This window comes from Astyanax mexicanus, chromosome 9 (genome assembly GCF_023375975.1).
Source record: "Astyanax mexicanus isolate ESR-SI-001 chromosome 9, AstMex3_surface, whole genome shotgun sequence".
NCBI classification, from domain to species: Eukaryota; Metazoa; Chordata; class Actinopteri; order Characiformes; family Acestrorhamphidae; genus Astyanax; species Astyanax mexicanus.
Window position 1 is genome coordinate 23,789,860 of NC_064416.1, and position 18,577 is coordinate 23,808,436.

At 36.2% G+C, this 18,577-nt stretch overlaps 1 protein-coding gene across 3 annotated transcripts in view; it reads right to left on the reverse strand.

The window, feature by feature from the left end:
• The window catches only part of megf11 (multiple EGF-like-domains 11), a 194,379-nt gene that overhangs the window by 142,547 nt on the left and 33,255 nt on the right, over positions 1 to 18,577 (reverse strand). The gene's annotated exons all lie outside the window — the stretch shown is intronic.

The window sequence follows — 18,577 nt, forward strand, 5'->3', positions numbered from 1 at the left end:
TGTTTACCTAACCAAGAGCGCCGTGTTCCTCTGGCTCATTCCACCCCATGTTTGGGCAAAGGTCAGATTCTCAGTGCTCCCTCTCTTTTTTTTTACCTTTCTTTATCTCTATTTCTCTTTCTGTCTGCCTCTCTCTCCCTCTCTATCTCTCCAGCGACTCAAGCTTTGGGCATGGAGATGAAAATACGGCTGCAAACAAAAGGGACATTGGCCTCTTTTTCCTCTCGCAGGGATGCATAATTTATCAGTCTGTTCCTTCAGATGCAGAAGAGGCTGGGCGGGGAGCCGGAGGCGAGGACAGGAAATGGGATGAGAGCAGGAGGATGGGCTGGAAGCACACCGGAGGGGACAGGCTGTCTGCCACTGACCTCCAACATTGCTGCTCCCGCTACATGACGAGGAACTTCGAACCCTGGATGTGATGCTGATCTAATACTTCATTACAGCATACATCTACACAAACTGCCTAGAGATGCCCCACACATATAATAAAATGACCTGCGGAGAAAAGTCAGCGAACTGGGAGTCTACATTATCACACAACACAAGCCAAGCAGTGGTTTATGTTCTCCTCTAAAAGTGTTGAGGCTCTTACACTTTGATTCCTTAAAATACAATATTCATGCTAATAGATTTTTGCTTAATTTACATGTTTAAAAGGGACAATTAGTAAGCCAAATGCAAATGTGCAACATTTAACTAAAATTAAAACATTTCATGCCATAAGCTTGGGCTCTATTATGTATAAAAGTATATTTTGTTATAGTTTATTATAGAGTCATTCTTTGATACAGCTTAAACTGAGATTTTAACTGCACATATGAAAAGCCAAATGGCTCTGGGGTTCCTTAGCAATTAAATGTAAAAGAAATATGTATTTAATTTCAGCTTTCTATACAGCTGGTGCAAAGTGGTGAGGCAAAGGCATAATATAACTGACCTGCCAATAATATATTATAGGGCCCAAAGTACATGGACAAACTTCTGTACATCACCAGAATGGACTGAATGAAACTATCAAATTGCAGACTTTTATGTTTTATATTTTATTAGATTTCAAGCTAAAGGTCTCAAAGTACTGGCACTTGGATACACCCATGACGTGTTCAAAGATCAAATTTTTTTTTATCTTCATATTTATCTTTTGTCTTAAAGACAATACAAGACAACCATATGTGGCCTCTGCCTTTAAACCATCCATGCAGTGAACAGCAGAGATTTATAGTAATGAAGTAGATCTGTATTTAAGTACAAAAATGCTGTATCTGTACTCTACTGGAGTAGCGAACGCTTTTATCCAAGTGATTTACAAATAACAAATAATTTGTATCATATATATATATATATATATGTCAATATCTAGGCTCCTAGCAAAAGAAGAAAATATTTCCTAAACTATGTACTTGTGTAAAAGCAGGAAAGTCATAATACCAATAATAAAAAATTACTTTTCAAACAGATTATATATAATAAGGCTTTTAGTACTGGTGTATGAAAGTTTATCCTGACAAAAACCCTCTAAAAGAAAGAGTCATCAATTAATAAACTGCACTCTTGTTGAATAAATTTAGCTTTCCACGATGATGCAGTCATACACAGCTCAAACTAATGCTGAATCTTACTCATCGCTTCAGGGGACTTTGCCTACAGTTCTCAAACAGTCTATTGGATTACTGGATACCAGCATCAGCAAGAACCGCATTTATCTCATTTTGTTCCTCGACAAAAAGAAAACAAATCTAACAATTATGCAAATTAGTGTTAGAGGTCTGGTGTTCTTTGCCTGACACACAGACACAGGCTAAGCTTAGATTCTCACCAATGGCGTGCGCATTCTGAAAAGAATCTGTGTTTGGACTGCAATGCTAGAGTTTGCACGATCTGCCTAGTTTTTGTGTTTGATCTTTTATGGTAACAGATTATAATAAGGTTGCATTAATAAACATGAATAGTTTGTTTTGCTGTTGTTGTTCTTCTTCTTCTCATTTTTTTTCTTTCTTCTGAAGAGTAGAAAGATTCAGTGTATCTGAGTTCAGGTTGAATTTTTTCTTGAAGCACACCGATCAAGCATAACATGACCACACATTATCAATTTTTTTCAGCTCCACTGACCATATAGGTGCTTGTTATTGTTTATTGTATAATTACAGACTGTAGTCTTGTAATCTTTTTCTGTGCATACTTTATAAACCCTCTTTTTACTATGTTCTTCAATGGTCAGGACTTCACAGGACCAAAACAGAGCAGGTACTATTTGCGGTGGGCCATTCTCAGACCTGCAGTGATACTGGCATGATGTTGATGTGTTAGTTTTACAAGGGGTTTAGACGCAGCAGGGCTGCTGGAGTTTTTAAACACCTTAATGTCACTGCTGGGCTGAGAATAGTCCACCAACAGCATCCTATGGGCAGCGTCCTGTGACCTCTGATGAAGACAAGAGGATGATCAACACAAACAGTGCAGAAGCAGATCATAGTCTCTTTTTACATTTACAAGGTGGAGTAGCTACAGAAGGTAGGAGTCTCTAGTACAGAGGACATACAGTGGACAAAGTGCAGACACACAGAACAAACAACACTAACTACACTGACCACCATGTCAGTATCATTACAGTTAAGAATGACCCACCACTTAAATAATAATACCTGCTCTGTGATGATCCTGAACATTGAAGAACAGGATAAAGTGAGGATAATAACGTATACAGAGAAACAGACACAGAGCTACAGTCTGTAATTACAGAACTACACAGTGTTCTATATCATCAGTGGAGCTGAACAAATGGATTATGGATATACATTAGAAACAAGGAGGAGGTCATACTGCATCATGTTATGCTTGATCAGTGTATAGTGATATGATTAAAACACTCCTAATATAGGTAGACTCTGTTACAATCGAATATTAAATCAATGACACTACACAATTAATAACAATAAGATAAGGTTGAAGATATGCTGCCCACCTGCTGAAAGTCACATACAGAGCCAAAGATGTAAGTACTGTACCAACAGTGGGCAAGCTGCCTGATGAAGAGAGCAAGAACATTCCACAAGGCTGTTCATGCTTTTGCAAAGAAGTGGCTTTTAAAAAAATAAAGTATGTATTAAAGTCAATGTAAATAAAATCTCATCAAAATGCATAGAGTGCCTTTAAGTACAGTATCAAAGTCAACATACTCTCATTGGTTGCATTATAATGCTAGACATACATTATTTAACAGTGGTTATCTTGGCTCATCCCATTCATATCTACTGCTATAGTAAGAGGCAACGACCCCTGGGGTGTAGAATGACAGTGAATACATTATTGCACTCTTACAATGGAATGTATGAACACAATACTAGATTCATTAAAGAACTTAATGAAGTGTGTAACAAAATGTTAACCGAATAAGAGGTGTGAGATGTACTGGGTTGGAAACAGACTTGGCTCTGTATAAAACCAAATGTTTCCTTTGCTCAAATGAAAAATCTGTTTCCAACTGTTTCACAACTTCTCTGAGATAAGAATTACAAGAATCCACCTTATGGTTAAGACTTTTAGAAATTTTAACCATTAGGAACAACAATCATTTTCCTTAGTCAGAGGGACCATAGCACAATATTTTTGTACATTCTATACATATTGAGATTCACTTATAATGCAAACAAAATCTTTCAACTGTTTTTTTTCTGTACATTGGCAAAAACGTGTATATCTGGCATCTTTTTTCCCACCATTTTTAGCTATGACTATCTCTTTTAGTGTTGATGGTAGTTTAACTCTCCCTCTCATCATTAGACAAATTATTACCATAATCAGAACAATGACTTCCTTACTTCACTATCATGATCAACGATGTGTTTTAGATGTGCTACCTACCTACCTAACTACCAACCTACCTCTATCTATCTAGGCACCACCAGGGTGAGGGTAGGACACCACTGTGGTCAACAGTTTTCTTAAATCAATGAGTTTCAAATTAACAATCACATCACACAAATAGATTGTTAGACACACCACTAGGCCTGAACAGTATCCACTAAAATGTTAAATGCAGGGGAGATCAAAAACATTTGCTCTTTTAAAACTTGTTTTACTATTTTACATGCATGATTTAAAAAATATATATGATTCACAAATATTGGCTATTAAGGCTATTTATACTTCTCGATAAAAGAGTAAATGTTTACATATTAATATTTTTTTAGTTTGGAGGTTTTTAATTCCCTCCTACACACACACACACAAACACCCCCATTGTTTGACCTCTTTTCACAACATCCTAACCACAGATGTCTGTTCACAGTGTCCTCTATTTCTCAATTTGGTCCTCAATCATGTGCTCTATGCTTTGCTTCTTTCTTTTGCATGTCAATATGAATGTTTCTTTAAACTACAGGACTTTAAACACCACTTGGAAGGTGTTTTTGTGACTAAAACTTGTTTGCTTCTTATGGTTTTCGTGGTATACTGCTGGCTACCAGAATCATAAAACAGATTTAAATAACCAGAATAAAACTGCACTTTCTCTACAGCCTGATTAAGTGCCACAATTTAATCCATTCACTAACTCTGTTGTTCAGCTAAGTAAATATTTAATTAAAACAATTAAAACTGGTGCCAGTGCCGGTGCTTCACACATGGATTTGAATGTTCAGCTTTAACAAATTAAATTATTTACTTGAAACAAATGCTTTCAGTGTTAATAAACAAGTTGCCACTGTATATAAACTGTTCTAGGGATCTAGCAGTATACTAGTTTGCCAGAAAACTTTGTTTGTGACACCATAGAATGCCTCATGGGTACTGTTTGTCTGATGTTGTTTATGTATGCTGTGCTTTACTAATTTTGTTCCTGCATAAGCTGAGCTCATGCATGTCCACTCTTTAAATCAATATAATGGTCTTCTCAATATTTATCTACAAAATGCTGATAGTATCACTGCAGTGCTCAATAAATTCATACTTACAGCAGTTTGAGAACAGCCTGAGTGCTGAAAACTGTAAAAGAGTGTCTGAGTGAGTGTTGGAGGCTGGAGGAAGCAATGCTTAATAAATATCTCTAAAAGTAGGGCTGGACAATAAGGTCAAAATACAAATTACAAAATATTTCTGAATTTCTGATACTGATGAAAACAATATAACAGCCACGGAAAAACTTTCAGAAAGTGTTCACAATGGGGTTTTCTATATCATATTGTACACGATAATGCAGTTTATTTGCATGAACTTAGTATTCTGAACTGTTGTTTTGTGGTACGTTTTTGTTAAATTATTAAAGTCTTGGTAAATTCCTGCTGTTTTAGTTGTTTCTACTAAATGTTTTTGTTTTAAGATGACATGACTTTAACTTAAACATCCACATTCTGTTTTGTAATACTCCCTTTAATACTGTAAACTGTGATGATATTTTGAGCAAGTATGACAATATATAAAAATACCAGTGGTGTGCAGTGAGGCCCTTCTAACCCTTCAGAGAAGGGGTGACAATAAATGCATGTAAATAATTACATAATTTTTAATCAGGAAATATATATCATAGTTATTGTAAGTGTAAGAATGTATAATATAAATTTACTAAAATAAAAAACAGCAACTAATTCAAAGCATTAGTCTGTGTTTTTTAGTTGCTACAGGACTCTTATCTGACTGACAGCTGTTCTAACCAATGAAAGCTTTTTAAAATGCTTCTGATCCCACGTGACTGCGTGCCCCTTCTCCTGATTTTGAGAATGGTGTAGTAAAGAATCTATTAGCAACGTCGAACCAAGTCTAACCAATCAGATTCATGATTTTCACTCCGGGGCGGGGCCATGGGCCTGTGGTGAAGGTGTTACATGTTGCTTAATCATAAACGGCTTTCATGCTGGATTAGTTCAATAGTTAGCTAACTATCATGGAATTGCGGCTGCAAACAAGACAGTTTGTGTCATATTACATTAAAAAGCCCTCAATGTCCTTCAATGTGCAACTAATTCACAATAATAGGTCGCCTGACTGGTCAGTTTTTGTGTGTACCTAATGTTTTGGCTGCCCTGGCGTACTGTAGACAAACAAATGAGTGATCTTTGTTAAATGGTTGAACTTGTATGGAAATAAGCATTGATTGCTGGGTCTATTGTATACATTTGTAGTTTCTAGTTGTATTTGTGGGCTGTTGATCTGTTGATATAACTAAGTCAAGAGAGAGAATATGTAGTTATTATAATACTTATCTATGTGTCGGTCGGCCAGCGGCGGGGTGGAGGGTTATGGGGGGTGGCTGCAGAAGGGGTACCCACTATATTCACTGCACACCACTGAAAAATACTAACTACTACATTTACTCTGTTCAATGTAGACTTTTAAGATTTTTATCTGAATATATTCATAAGGTAAAATGTACTTTTACACCGTTACATTCATCTACATTTTTCTCACTAGTACTAGTCAACTGATTTCAATTCTACACACACACTCTTGACTGTCCTTATGTACGTGTTTGGTTCTTTCACAGATACTGCATCCTTCATCATGATTGATGGTGTTGTTGTCCGTTACTCACCCATACTTATATCCGATCATAATGAGGTCATATTTTACATGTTTGATTATCACTGGTCATAAAATTAATTGATGTCATTGATTCAAGGTGGGCACCACCCTCTTATGTAAAAAAAAGAGAAGTCATAGGCCTAGATAGGGCTATGTTAAGCCCCCACCCTCGTTTTACTCTTTTACTGCCCTCGATGGCAGTAAAAGAGTAAAAGTGTTCTGTGAGATGGCTTTGCATCTGTAGCAGAATAGACAGGTACTGCGCACTGTGACACTATGCCGTAACAAAGCTGTTATGACCCATATATATTAGTCAAAGATGCTTGTCCAACATGATTCTAAGCTCTATTAGGACTTATTTTTATCTGACAGAGACTACGTGTCTTTGGGCCTCAATGGTTAAAGACCATTACAGATAAACACAATCTGAGATTTTTATCATTTATTCTTGGAGGCAAAACCTAGCTTTCAATTAAGCTTCAATCTCCTTCAGTAGAGTCTAGGGGCAACACTAAAGGGGACAGGCTGGCAGGTAATGGTTACTCTCTCTTGTCTGAGTGTCATACTGATCACTCAGTCAATCATAAGACCATGCAGCACTGGTCATGCAATGTGAGTGTAATAATGCCTTCAAAAAGAGGTACTGTGTGCAGCCTGACACAAACATATGAATACATTTGTTTACCTGTCTATCCTTTTCTTTTCTGCATGTTGTTGTGTAAAGTACACTGATGTAACCCGTAGATTCAGTTTAGTACAGATCAAATTTGCCATTGTTAAATGCTGAACAACGCTGAGTGTTAAATTTGAACACTGACAGAGCTGTTGTAACAGTGGCTAATGTGCTGCTTATTTTAACACAAAATGTATGGACAAAAGTTTGATTCTGTTAATAAATATACACCCCTAAAGAATAAAGACACTATAAAAATGTGTCTTTTTTTAACAAATGTAAACATTTAAGCATTTATACTAAACCCCTTGAGTACAAAGGGTTGCTTGGTCCTACAAAAAACACAAGATATTAAGAAACCAGTTGCAGAATATGACACTTTTTTATATATATTTTGACTACACAATTGACTAATAAATTGTCACTTAAATAATAGATAATAGACTTTTGTCAAAAACAAATTCTCTTTAAAAAACAATTCTCTTTAAACCACTTTAAATCTTTAGAAAGTTTATGAAGTTTGCTGAATATTAATATTATGAATATTATTTTTTAATAAGGCAGATACAAACAGCCCAGGGCCCTTTGGGCTCTATAGCGAGTGCTATAGCCTACTGTTTCTATCAACACATCAGTGCTAAGCCTTTTGTGCTGTTTGTGATTTGTAAGTCTAAAATATGCAGTGCTAAATTTCATCCTGCACTTTTTGTTGCATACTATTTTACAGTCTATAAGAAATGCAGACACTTGTTGTAAATAATATAGCCAACCAAATAAACTGACATACTGCTAAGCCCTGTGTGATATATAACTGACAAAGAAGTAATTTTCTGTTGTAGAATAAAGTTTATACATTTATTACTATTCCTAGTAATGTGTAAAATTAGAAGCATGATGACCCCATCAACTGCAGAGGATTTGTAAATATATTTGTCTTATTTAAACCTCAGACATTAGTCTGGCTGGTAGTATTGATTAATAAAGTGAGTGTGATCATGATGACAAGATCTAAAGAACTCTCTGAGGCCTTCAAAAAAGGCTGGGAAGAGATTTAAAAAAGATATAATACCAATCAAATAGCCAGTTTATTCCAAATCAGTAGAGGACATTGAAAACATCAGCAAACATGTCAGGTCAGAACACATAAAGGTGTGTAAAGAAAATAGACAAAGGTATTTCATGATTTCCTCCTAATATTTTCACATGACTGGCCATACATTGTTGACAGAAGAAGAAATGATAAAGTAAACAAAGTAAAAAAAAAACGCTAACATATCATTTTGTACATATAAGGGAAAAAAACACATTTCCATCACACTTCAGTGCCTCCAGGTTATTTCTTAACCTCCAGAGACAATACTTCACAGACATGAAACTTGGTGTTATTGAAATGCCAAACTGCATTACCGTCCGCTTCGCCATCATATACTCTGACATGTGCGTTTTAGTGGATGCGCAGGCAAGACTGGAAGAAAAACAAGCATTTTGCCTTTTTACAGTGAGACCGAGCCATCCTTCAGTCCGTAAACACAAACCAATAACCCAGCCTTCAGATCAATAGGCTGAAGGCTTGGCTGTGTTTCTGTCCACTGTCTGCCTGGCACCACAATCGCTACTACTCTTTTTCTTTGACTTCACTTATCTTTATTTTCCACAAAGCAACAATGTACAAAAAAGGTCCAATTTGCAAACCCCCAAATCCTCTTGTTAAAGATTTGTGGACTCTTTCATTGTGCAGCTCTAAGGAAAGCTATATTGGCTGTATGTTGCCTTAGGGAGGTCTGCAACAATGACCCACGTCTCTCGGTAAACCAGGCAGTGTTTTACAGTGTTTTCTTTTTTTCCTTAAAAGGAAACTAAGTAAAGCATTCAGACCAGCCTGTGCAAACTTGTCCACAAGTAGTAAAGAACCTTTAGTACACTCAAAAGACTTGAACCAAACTCCACGTCCTCTTGACTGTCTACCAAAGGAGACATTTACATGATTCAGGACACGTGTCTTCAATGTGTGACTTATTAGAGCTCAATGCAATTAACCAGACGATCCCCTGAGCCCCCAGCATCTGCGGCCCTCTCTGAGTGATGTTCTGGGCCTGCTGGCAGCCCTCGAAACGATAAACCAGTCCCTACCTCCCTCAAGGAGGCATGCTTACAATTCAACTTCCTCTCAGCCCAAGACGGAATTCATTTCTTTCTTCATTTACTCCTAGCTAGAGTCTGTTTACGAATTATTAACATCATTTGAAATGTAAATGATTTCTGACTTCGGCGTGAACTTGTATTCAAACTGATGAGTGTATTTAACTGTACAGTCCATAGGGACAAATGTCTTTGGTATGTACATACAAGTGTGTGCTTATTTAAAACATATGGTTAAAAAATATATTTAAAAAAATATATATATATAAATTTGGCTGATGATTTCAGGTAGTTTCTGCTTTTAATAAAGATAGGCTTTCTTACTGACAGGAAATTACCAATTACGTGGCCCAATTGAGACAAGACACAGACAGTAAAGATTTAGTGGTTCTTTGGTGCAGCACACTGACCATATGACTACAGAATATGACTTTCAACTGTAAATAGATTTGACGGGATCATGAGGGAGATATAATCATAATCATATTTTGACAGAAACAAAACGTAAACACAACCAGTTCATTCAACTCAACTACATGTTCAAATGCAATGAAGAGGACCTGATGGCTTAATATGTTTCGGATTATGACAGAACTTTAATACAGTGATATATTTACTGGAAATGGGTTGCACAGTCTGTATTTTGTAACCAGGTTACGTTAAAAGTAACATTTATAGTGCTAACCTACAGACTCAAATAACAAGCAAAAGAACATCACTGTTTCTAATATTAGTGTCCTCCGTTATGTTATGAGGAAAATCTCCTTGATTATAAACCTACAAACATACTGAAACACTGACCTCAACCCTCTAAAGGTTGCCAGCTGTGCCACACACCGACCACGGACTGACCCTGCAGCTCATATCTGCTCCAGCACTCATTAGGAGCCGTGTACCATTAGGAGACACATGGTGTGGTAAACTGTAGCAGCCTGCCTCCATCTACACACTCAGAGTATTTATATACGTGTGTTATGTGTACAGTTTATAGTTCAGAAAAATCTGCTAATGATGATGTACACACACACAGACATTCAACAGGTATTATTCTGCAGTAGTTTTTAATATGGAACAAAATTAAATGAAAACCTGAGTTTTTGGTATTTGGCTTTGAAATGTTTCCTTTGTTCATTTTTGGTTTCAGCCAAAAAAAAATCTGTGCATCCCTAATTTTAATTTGTTTAAATATTACTACTACATTACTATTACTACATGGTGGGGTAAACTGTGGTGGCGGGTGGTGTGTGTGTGTGTGTGTGTGTGTGTGTGTGTATTAGGGGTGTGCCATATCATATTGTACAAACATTGTACACAATATCCTTTTTGAAACTGTAAAAAAAAATCTATATCATGATAAGATCGTGTTGTATTGAAAACCCAATATTATGATTTTATTAGGCTATGTTCTATGACATGTATTTTTTTGGTTTAATTGTTTATGTTTTCAGTTTGTTTGCATGCACTATATATTCTACATATATGGTAAATATTTTTGCTACATTCATAAATTTTTATGTAACATTATGTATTTTGTACATGTTTTATTTTATAAAAAATCAGAGTCTTGGTAAGTTTAAAGATAAGAATAAAAAAATTAAATAGTTTCTAACGTATGCTTGAAGCAGTAAGGATTAGGGGTGAAACGATTACTCGAGTAAATCGAGTAACTCGATTCACAAAATTGATCGATTAATTTTCTGTGCCTCGAGTAATCGTTTATTTAATTAATAAACTCAGCGCGCGGTATTTACGCGACTTTTATTTTGACAACGCGCTCAGGGTTACGTCACCCTGCCCGGGAACAAGGAGACGGAGGTTTGAGCAGCGGCAAAAATGGAAGTGGCGAGAGAAAACAGCGATTTTAAAGGAATAAAAGCATTTTATGTTCGAACTGTGACCTGTACTCGGTGCAGTGCCAAAACAGCGCGTTTTAATGCTGCACCATCTGAGCCGAGGACACCCGAGACGCGAGGACGCCGAGAGAGCAGGTAAATATAACTTATAATAAATCAATGAGATTAACATTAATGTGAATTAATAACAAAACGACAGCGTTTTGGAGTGTGAATTAATAGAAGCACTGTCTATAATGTGTGGTTAGTTTATTAGAACAGAGTTCATACAGGCTTTATGTAAACAGTAAACACAGCGCTGTGCAGTTCAGAATATAAACAATAAAAATGTTAAAAGTTAGCTAAACTGAAGTTACTTTGGCTGGAAACTAAATGCTTGATTTCTTCATCTAAGAGTACATTTGGCCAGTGAGACAAAAAAGTATGAACACTGTTGTTCATATAAGGAAGTGTGTCTCTTATTTATTGGGTAAAATATTGATTACCACTAGTGTCTAATGTGCCCCAATGCGATAGGTGTCAATCTTAATAAATGCACGGCCATGAACTTATTATTATATCATTATATCGGTATTGGTCGATAAGTGCTTTTTTCTAGATTTGGCCAATATTTCAAATCGATACTTGCTGATGTATTTATTGTCTGCTGATAAGTGACCCCAATTGGCCAACACTGACCAAAGAATTTCTTAGTAGACACCTTTTATTTTATAGTTTGCATACAGTTGTCTAGACTTAGTAAGTACTTAACTTATTAATGTGTATATCAGGATATCAGGACATATAAGTGTAGTACTGGCATTGACCCAGAATTCTCACATCGGTGCATCCCTAATATTCATACTTAATAAATCTGCAACATTTATTTTGTTGCAGAATTATATTTTTTGAATGAATAAAATATGTTTGTGTGTTTTGTTATATAGGTAAGAATAATATTGTAGTATTACTTTAGAACCATTTCGTCCACCACCTATATGGCTCTGGGTGATCCAGCAAATTAAGGTGCTGCCACTATATTATGATAATCGCTGGACTGAAATCCGGGTCAGGTTAAAACCCATAAAACCCCCCCTAATGAAATGTTGGTCTTCTTGTCAGGTCAGGTCAGTGCAGTATTCTGAGAGTGTGCTGGCTACACAGTAAAGCTGCAGATGGAAAAGAGGTGGTGGTGGACTTCACATGACTTTACATGTATCGAAGGAGGCATGTGTTAGTCTTCACTCTCCTAATGTTGGGGAAATTGCTATGGGGTGATAAGTGGAGGACCAATGAGTGGGAGAGGTAATTGTCCTTTCAAATTGGGTAGAAAAAGGGTATAAAATTAGAAAAAATAAATTATAGATTGTATATGTGTGTAGTGTGTGTGTGTAGTTCTGCAAATCGCATGTACACACAGCCACACACTGGTTCAACAGGTATTAATTCTGGTAACAGTCCCTAACCTCCCTTAATCAATTATAAATGAAAGTGTCCACATGCCACCAAAGGGCTTTCAACTAAACTAAGCTCGGAAATCAGTTTGCAAGGTGGCACCTGACCCGAGTCAATACAAACGTCCACTCTGAGATCACCAGTGCTTGGTTTTCTGATGTCCTGCATGAGGCGAGGTTAGTGTACGTTGTAAATAGGTGTTGGGGACACCTGGCAAATGCTCTAGGTCATTTAACAGGAGTTTAATCCTGGGCACATGGTTTATTCATGCCGCGACTGCTGATGGTGGCGACCCTCATAAATCAAGCAACACGGCTCCCTCCGTGCCACTGCCAGAGCCAGGCCCAGGAATGGCCTGCTAATCTCAACGCCATCTTTCATTGCAATAACCTTGCCTTACTCACAGCAACCATCTCCAGACACGGACAAGAACAGAGGGAGGAGACCCTGTCCTGCACTCGCCTGGAATACCTTCTTTAACAAGAGAAAGCAGCAAGCATCCAGGCTTTACCTAGCGAATAAATCCTAGCAGTTAAGAGAGTAAGAAAATATAGATAAGGTAAATGTACCTATTAAGCGCACTACCATCTTTAAGCTTAAACTACACACAAAAAAAATGTGTATTACTTTTTTCATTTATATTCTAAACAAATAATTCAAAATAAAAACTATATATTTTCTCCAATTGTAATCATATAAACCTTTTTTTTTCTTTAAATTTACAAGGTGAGTTGATTGTTTCTGTTGTCTCTGTGATTTGCAGTTTTATAATATGTTTACAGCATAATTTATTCATGCTTTTACATGACAGAATGCAGCAGGGGTGCCAAAATGCGCTGTGTTCAGTTTATTCAAATCCTCCCTATTAACAGTAACTTGTTAATTCTCTTCTTCATGTATGTTTTGATGTTGTATTGTAGGAGGTACAATCGCCCTGTACTGAGCTGGCATGTTCATTTCAGTGTCTTTGAGTGGTATATTTTAAGAAACACTGCTGGTGTGGAAAAAAATATATTTTTAAAAACTCAGAATTGTATGGGCGGGGTCTAAGATGATTCTTAGACCGTTGAGCAAGCTTCTGGTGGTTATTGTTTGCATGCCGATATCAGTAGATAATGCTGGATCAGATATAAGTGGAACAATAAATGATGCTTAAATCTGTAAATTTTTCCTGTCGAATACAATATTCTGAAAATACATGTATTAAAAATGACAGTACTTCAATGTGCTCAAAGACATTTCTCAGGAAAAAATATTTGACATCCTTTTTTTTTTTTTTTACAAACCAACTGTTTTAAGCTAATAAACATTGAGTATTATGCACAATAGAGAAGCGATCAAAATGTGATTGAAATACAGCCTATAATACATGTTTAATTTAAGGGGTTTAGCAAATATATTGCAATAACCATTTAGGAATTACTTTTTTTACATACTCTCTTTATTTTCAGTAATCTAATTCTACATATAAAGAGCAGTGTTTCCTCTAGGATTTTCATGCAGGATTTTTTAGGATTATTATTTAATTTTTTTATGCAGAGTCTGCGCGGGTGTGCCTGCCTCCATTATAACCAATGGTTTCTCATTTTTAAATGTGGAGGAGCTGTAATTGCAATTTCATATCATTTCATAAAATTCTGAAGCAGTAGTGGCAATAATGTAGCTGTACAGATGTAGCTGAAACACTGTAATAATTAATAGCACTGCAATAACCATTTAGGAATTACAACCATTTTTACATTCTCCTTCCATTTTCCCAGGCTTTAACCTAATTAAACAATCTAACATAACTACACATATAAAGATGATGTAAAGAGGCAAACGCATTGACAATAATGAATGTTTGAACACTGCTGCTCATGTTCATCACTGAATGCAGTGTTAAGATTCTTTACTGTAGCTGTTTATGGATGATTCTACCATCAGTTGTGCCTTTCATAAGAAAGAAAACAGCTGTATACTGAAGTGACATGAGTTATCAGTATTGCAGCAGGTGAATTTGAGCAGAAAAAAGGCTCTGCATACTTCAGAATTCCTTCAGTCTGTAGTTACAGCATCAATAAACACCAGTAACCCAGTTTTTTAGCAGACACATTTTTATCCAATATCACTGCCTGCACCATGTTGGTTTCATCTGGCCATAGAATGTTGTTCCAAAACTGGGCAGGTTTTGGGCAGGTTAGATGATTTCTATCAGTCTAATCTGAACTTTCAGTTCTAGTGTTTCCAGTGGTGTGCATTTTTTTAAACCCTCTGCATATACATATTTTATGAAGGTGCATCTTGAAGACCTGAAGATTAGTTCTAAAATTTTAGTGGGTTTGATTAGTTTGAACATTATGATCTTTTTTTATATGCTTATATTGACCCAAAAGAGCCCATGGCGATGTATGTGCCTTAGACCCTTTAAAAAATGTGTACAATTGCCATTGTGGAGAAAACTGCTGACTGAATTGTGAGTGATATAAGTTTTTAATGCCTAAGGCTGCTTATTTTATGTTAACTTTAAGTACAGATGTCCTGATACAGTCCAGTGACTTGGAATCAGGGCCAATCTAGGCATTTTAATGGAGCAGGTATCACATTGTAAGGTTCCAATTCAGTTCCAATCCTAAGTGTTCAATCCTTAGTGCTTTCTAACAGAGCTTTCTCAGTGAGGAAGGAAATAGAGAACTATTTTTTTTAAACTACTTTAGACACTGAATATTTGTGACCTTAATTCAGTTGACGAAACTAAAAGAGCTTAATTTTAGGCAGATTTTGGCTTTGAATTCTGTTTTTCCATTCCATCTTAAAAAGTGCATCAGTTACAACGAATGCAAATGCTACAACATTTAAGGTGGAACTGAAAGTTTGAGTAAGAGGACACCTTGAGCTTTAGCTTGGCTTAGAAGCCTGTTTTAAACGTGACGCAGCAGCACTGGTTCTAAACCAGCATTTAATGACATGTTCAGAAGGACAGGAAGGCCAATACACACACTTGTTATAGCAAAGCAAATCATAGCACTATCACTCTGGCCAAAAGATGTTTATCTCAATGTGCCTACCCTGGTTAAATAAAGATAAAAAACACACACAAACAATGGTTTATCTGCAGTGTTTTGAAAGATCTAAGAGCTGAAAGGTCAGGTAGGTCAATCAGACTTTATAAAGTTTTAAAAGTTTAAACCATAAACCATAAGTTTCTACTAGACAAAAGACAAGATCATAAAGAATCATATTCATGTTTTTGTGCTTTGTGCTTGCTAGGGGTACGCAGTTGCTCACTGATTGGTTATGGGGTGGGGGTCTCACTGAGATCATACAGCAAAAACTTAATAAACCCTACAGGTTTCACTCATTTTCACCGAAATTATCAGATTGATCAGTTTATCCTGCCGCGTGGGGTGTTCTGGTGTATGAGTTACTCATAGGTATAGTTACAGCTGCTTCTCAAATAAACTTAAAGCCTGTTTCCTGTTTCTCTACAAACACATGCTTTTATCTCCCTCGCACTCATATTCTAGTCTCATACAGAATTATGCAGTTTCCTTAGGGTTTTCTGTCCTTATTTAGTGGCTAGCTTAAGCGTTGTAAAAATAAGTAATTCCACGGACCATGAGGCACTGCGCGCTGCAGCGCGTTGCCAAAATCTGACCCCCACAGAATCCGGCTCCCCTTTGCGAGCAGAAATGGCACAACACCACCCAGTGTTAAACCGCTGTAGTTTCAGTTAAGGAGAACTCTCACTTTCAGTTTTTAATATTTTGTTCGTTTTCCTTAACAATAATACTTGTTTACTTAGCTATATGGTAATTTTCATGCCATAGCTTTATATAAAATAAAAATAGTATTTAAAACAGACTATTTCCTGGAGCCAAGAAATAAAAGTCAAAGTATCCTGCTATTTAAAGAATGGAAATTTAATAACAATAATGATGGTCTGTGACTGACATAGAACTATGTTCAATGTGACAAATCACACTGTAGGTCAGCATATAAATCGTGTGCGTTTTCCCACGGGACAAACCATTCAAACATGCAGATGAGCTCTCCGCACCCGATAAAAAAAAATCACAGTGTCTGTCTGTCTTAAAATTGATACAGCTATTAAATGAATAAATCAACATTCTTTGAAAAGACCAGTGAGACGTTCTGTACGCTAAATAACAAAGAAGGCAGCAACAAGCTAGAAGCCAATATGCTAATAACAACATTTAATAAAAACTGAAAAATAGATATGAAATAGGAAAATAACCAACTAAACTAAGCTCAAAATGCTACAAAAATATAATCTAATGAATTCTAAAAGAGCAAAACGAAATAGTGAACACACAGGTACAAAAATAAATATAAAATAATATAAAAAAACGCAAATATCCCAAAGTAAATAAACTGCGTCTGGGCTACAGAACCAAAAAAAAAAAAAAAAAAAAAAAACGAACCACTAAAGTTGTACTAATCTCAAAGAAGAAGCTTAACAGACAGAATATAAAGCTTTACCAGTGCTATGAGACACCTAGGTTCTAGTGAAATAATTACCCCCGTAATACCATTTACCGCCTAAGCGCACACACATTCACACACACAGTGACATACAGTGAGCACACACATGCTCAGAACTGGGGCTGTGTATTGACAATACCTTGGCAATACAAATTGTTTCACAATACAGGGGTTACACTTTAATATATTTCACAATACATTGTGATAATGAAAGCAAGGTGATATATTTAAAGACAGGACCAATCTGATCCAATATCGGCCAATATTGACATAATCATATTGACCAATTCACTTCCAGACTCCAGCCCGCACTTTGCGCTGGACCATAAACAAGCTATAACATTAACACAAGACACATCACCAATCCGGATTTCAGTTCCACGGTTAACCTGAAGCCGCAGCAGCTCCAGTCTCAGTGAGTAAACATGTGGCTGTTTTAAATTAATAGTGGTTTGTTTGGAGATTTTTATCGGCCAATATTTCAAAATTTCATATTTGAAGCAAGCAATTTAAAACTAATAAAAGTAACTAAAATGAACTTGAAGTTATATTGTTATACCGAGGTGTCTAATCTGTCTGTAATTTATAGATATTTATATCGACATCATCATCAGCAGATATAATAACGGATATCGATATCGACCCAGAATTTAAATGATCCCTACTTGTAATGTGCATAAAAAGTGCTGAGGGCATAGAAGTTGGCTGTGTTTTACAGGTTAGCCAGATTAATCAAGTATCTGCAGAGGTTTCATGTGAAGAAGCACCAGAATAAATGACACTTTTTTGGAGATATTTTAATATGAAAATGCCAAAAATCAACATAGTAACACCAGCATACTGAGGGGCAGAGGTATGGCTATAATATAATCAACCCCAGATCAGCCAATCACTAGAAATATTGTGATTTTTTAAATCAAATTTTAGAAAAAAAAACGTCAGTAAAAACAATATTAAGAAATTATAAAATGATTTAAAAAATAAATCATATTAAGTGGTCTGTGTATTGAATTGGTCTCTATTTTTTAAATCCATTCGTGAAAAGGTACATGTAGAGCATTTAAGATACAATACTGGTGGAATTCTCTGGAATTCTTTTCATATTTTTTAAGTTTTTTGCTTCTTGCCAACACTGAAAGAACGCATACAATACATCCAGTGCGGGTTTTGAACAGCAAATGAAATGTCTATTTATCTGCTGCAGACATTATAATCCCTAGTTCTTATTACTATATTCATAAGAACAAGCAGTCTCTTTACATTGCACCACTTCAGATTCAACCAGTCTGAACAACTTGCTAGACATTTTTATATATATATATAAAAGAAAGCTACACTAGCTCTAACAGAGAGCATTTTTTGCCTCAAGCGCTAGGCCAAGGCTGTTCAGTTGAGGTCCTGGAGGCCTGCTGTCCAGCACAGTTTGATCATTTCCCCGGTCTCACACAGTCTATTCAACCAGTCTGTTAACTGC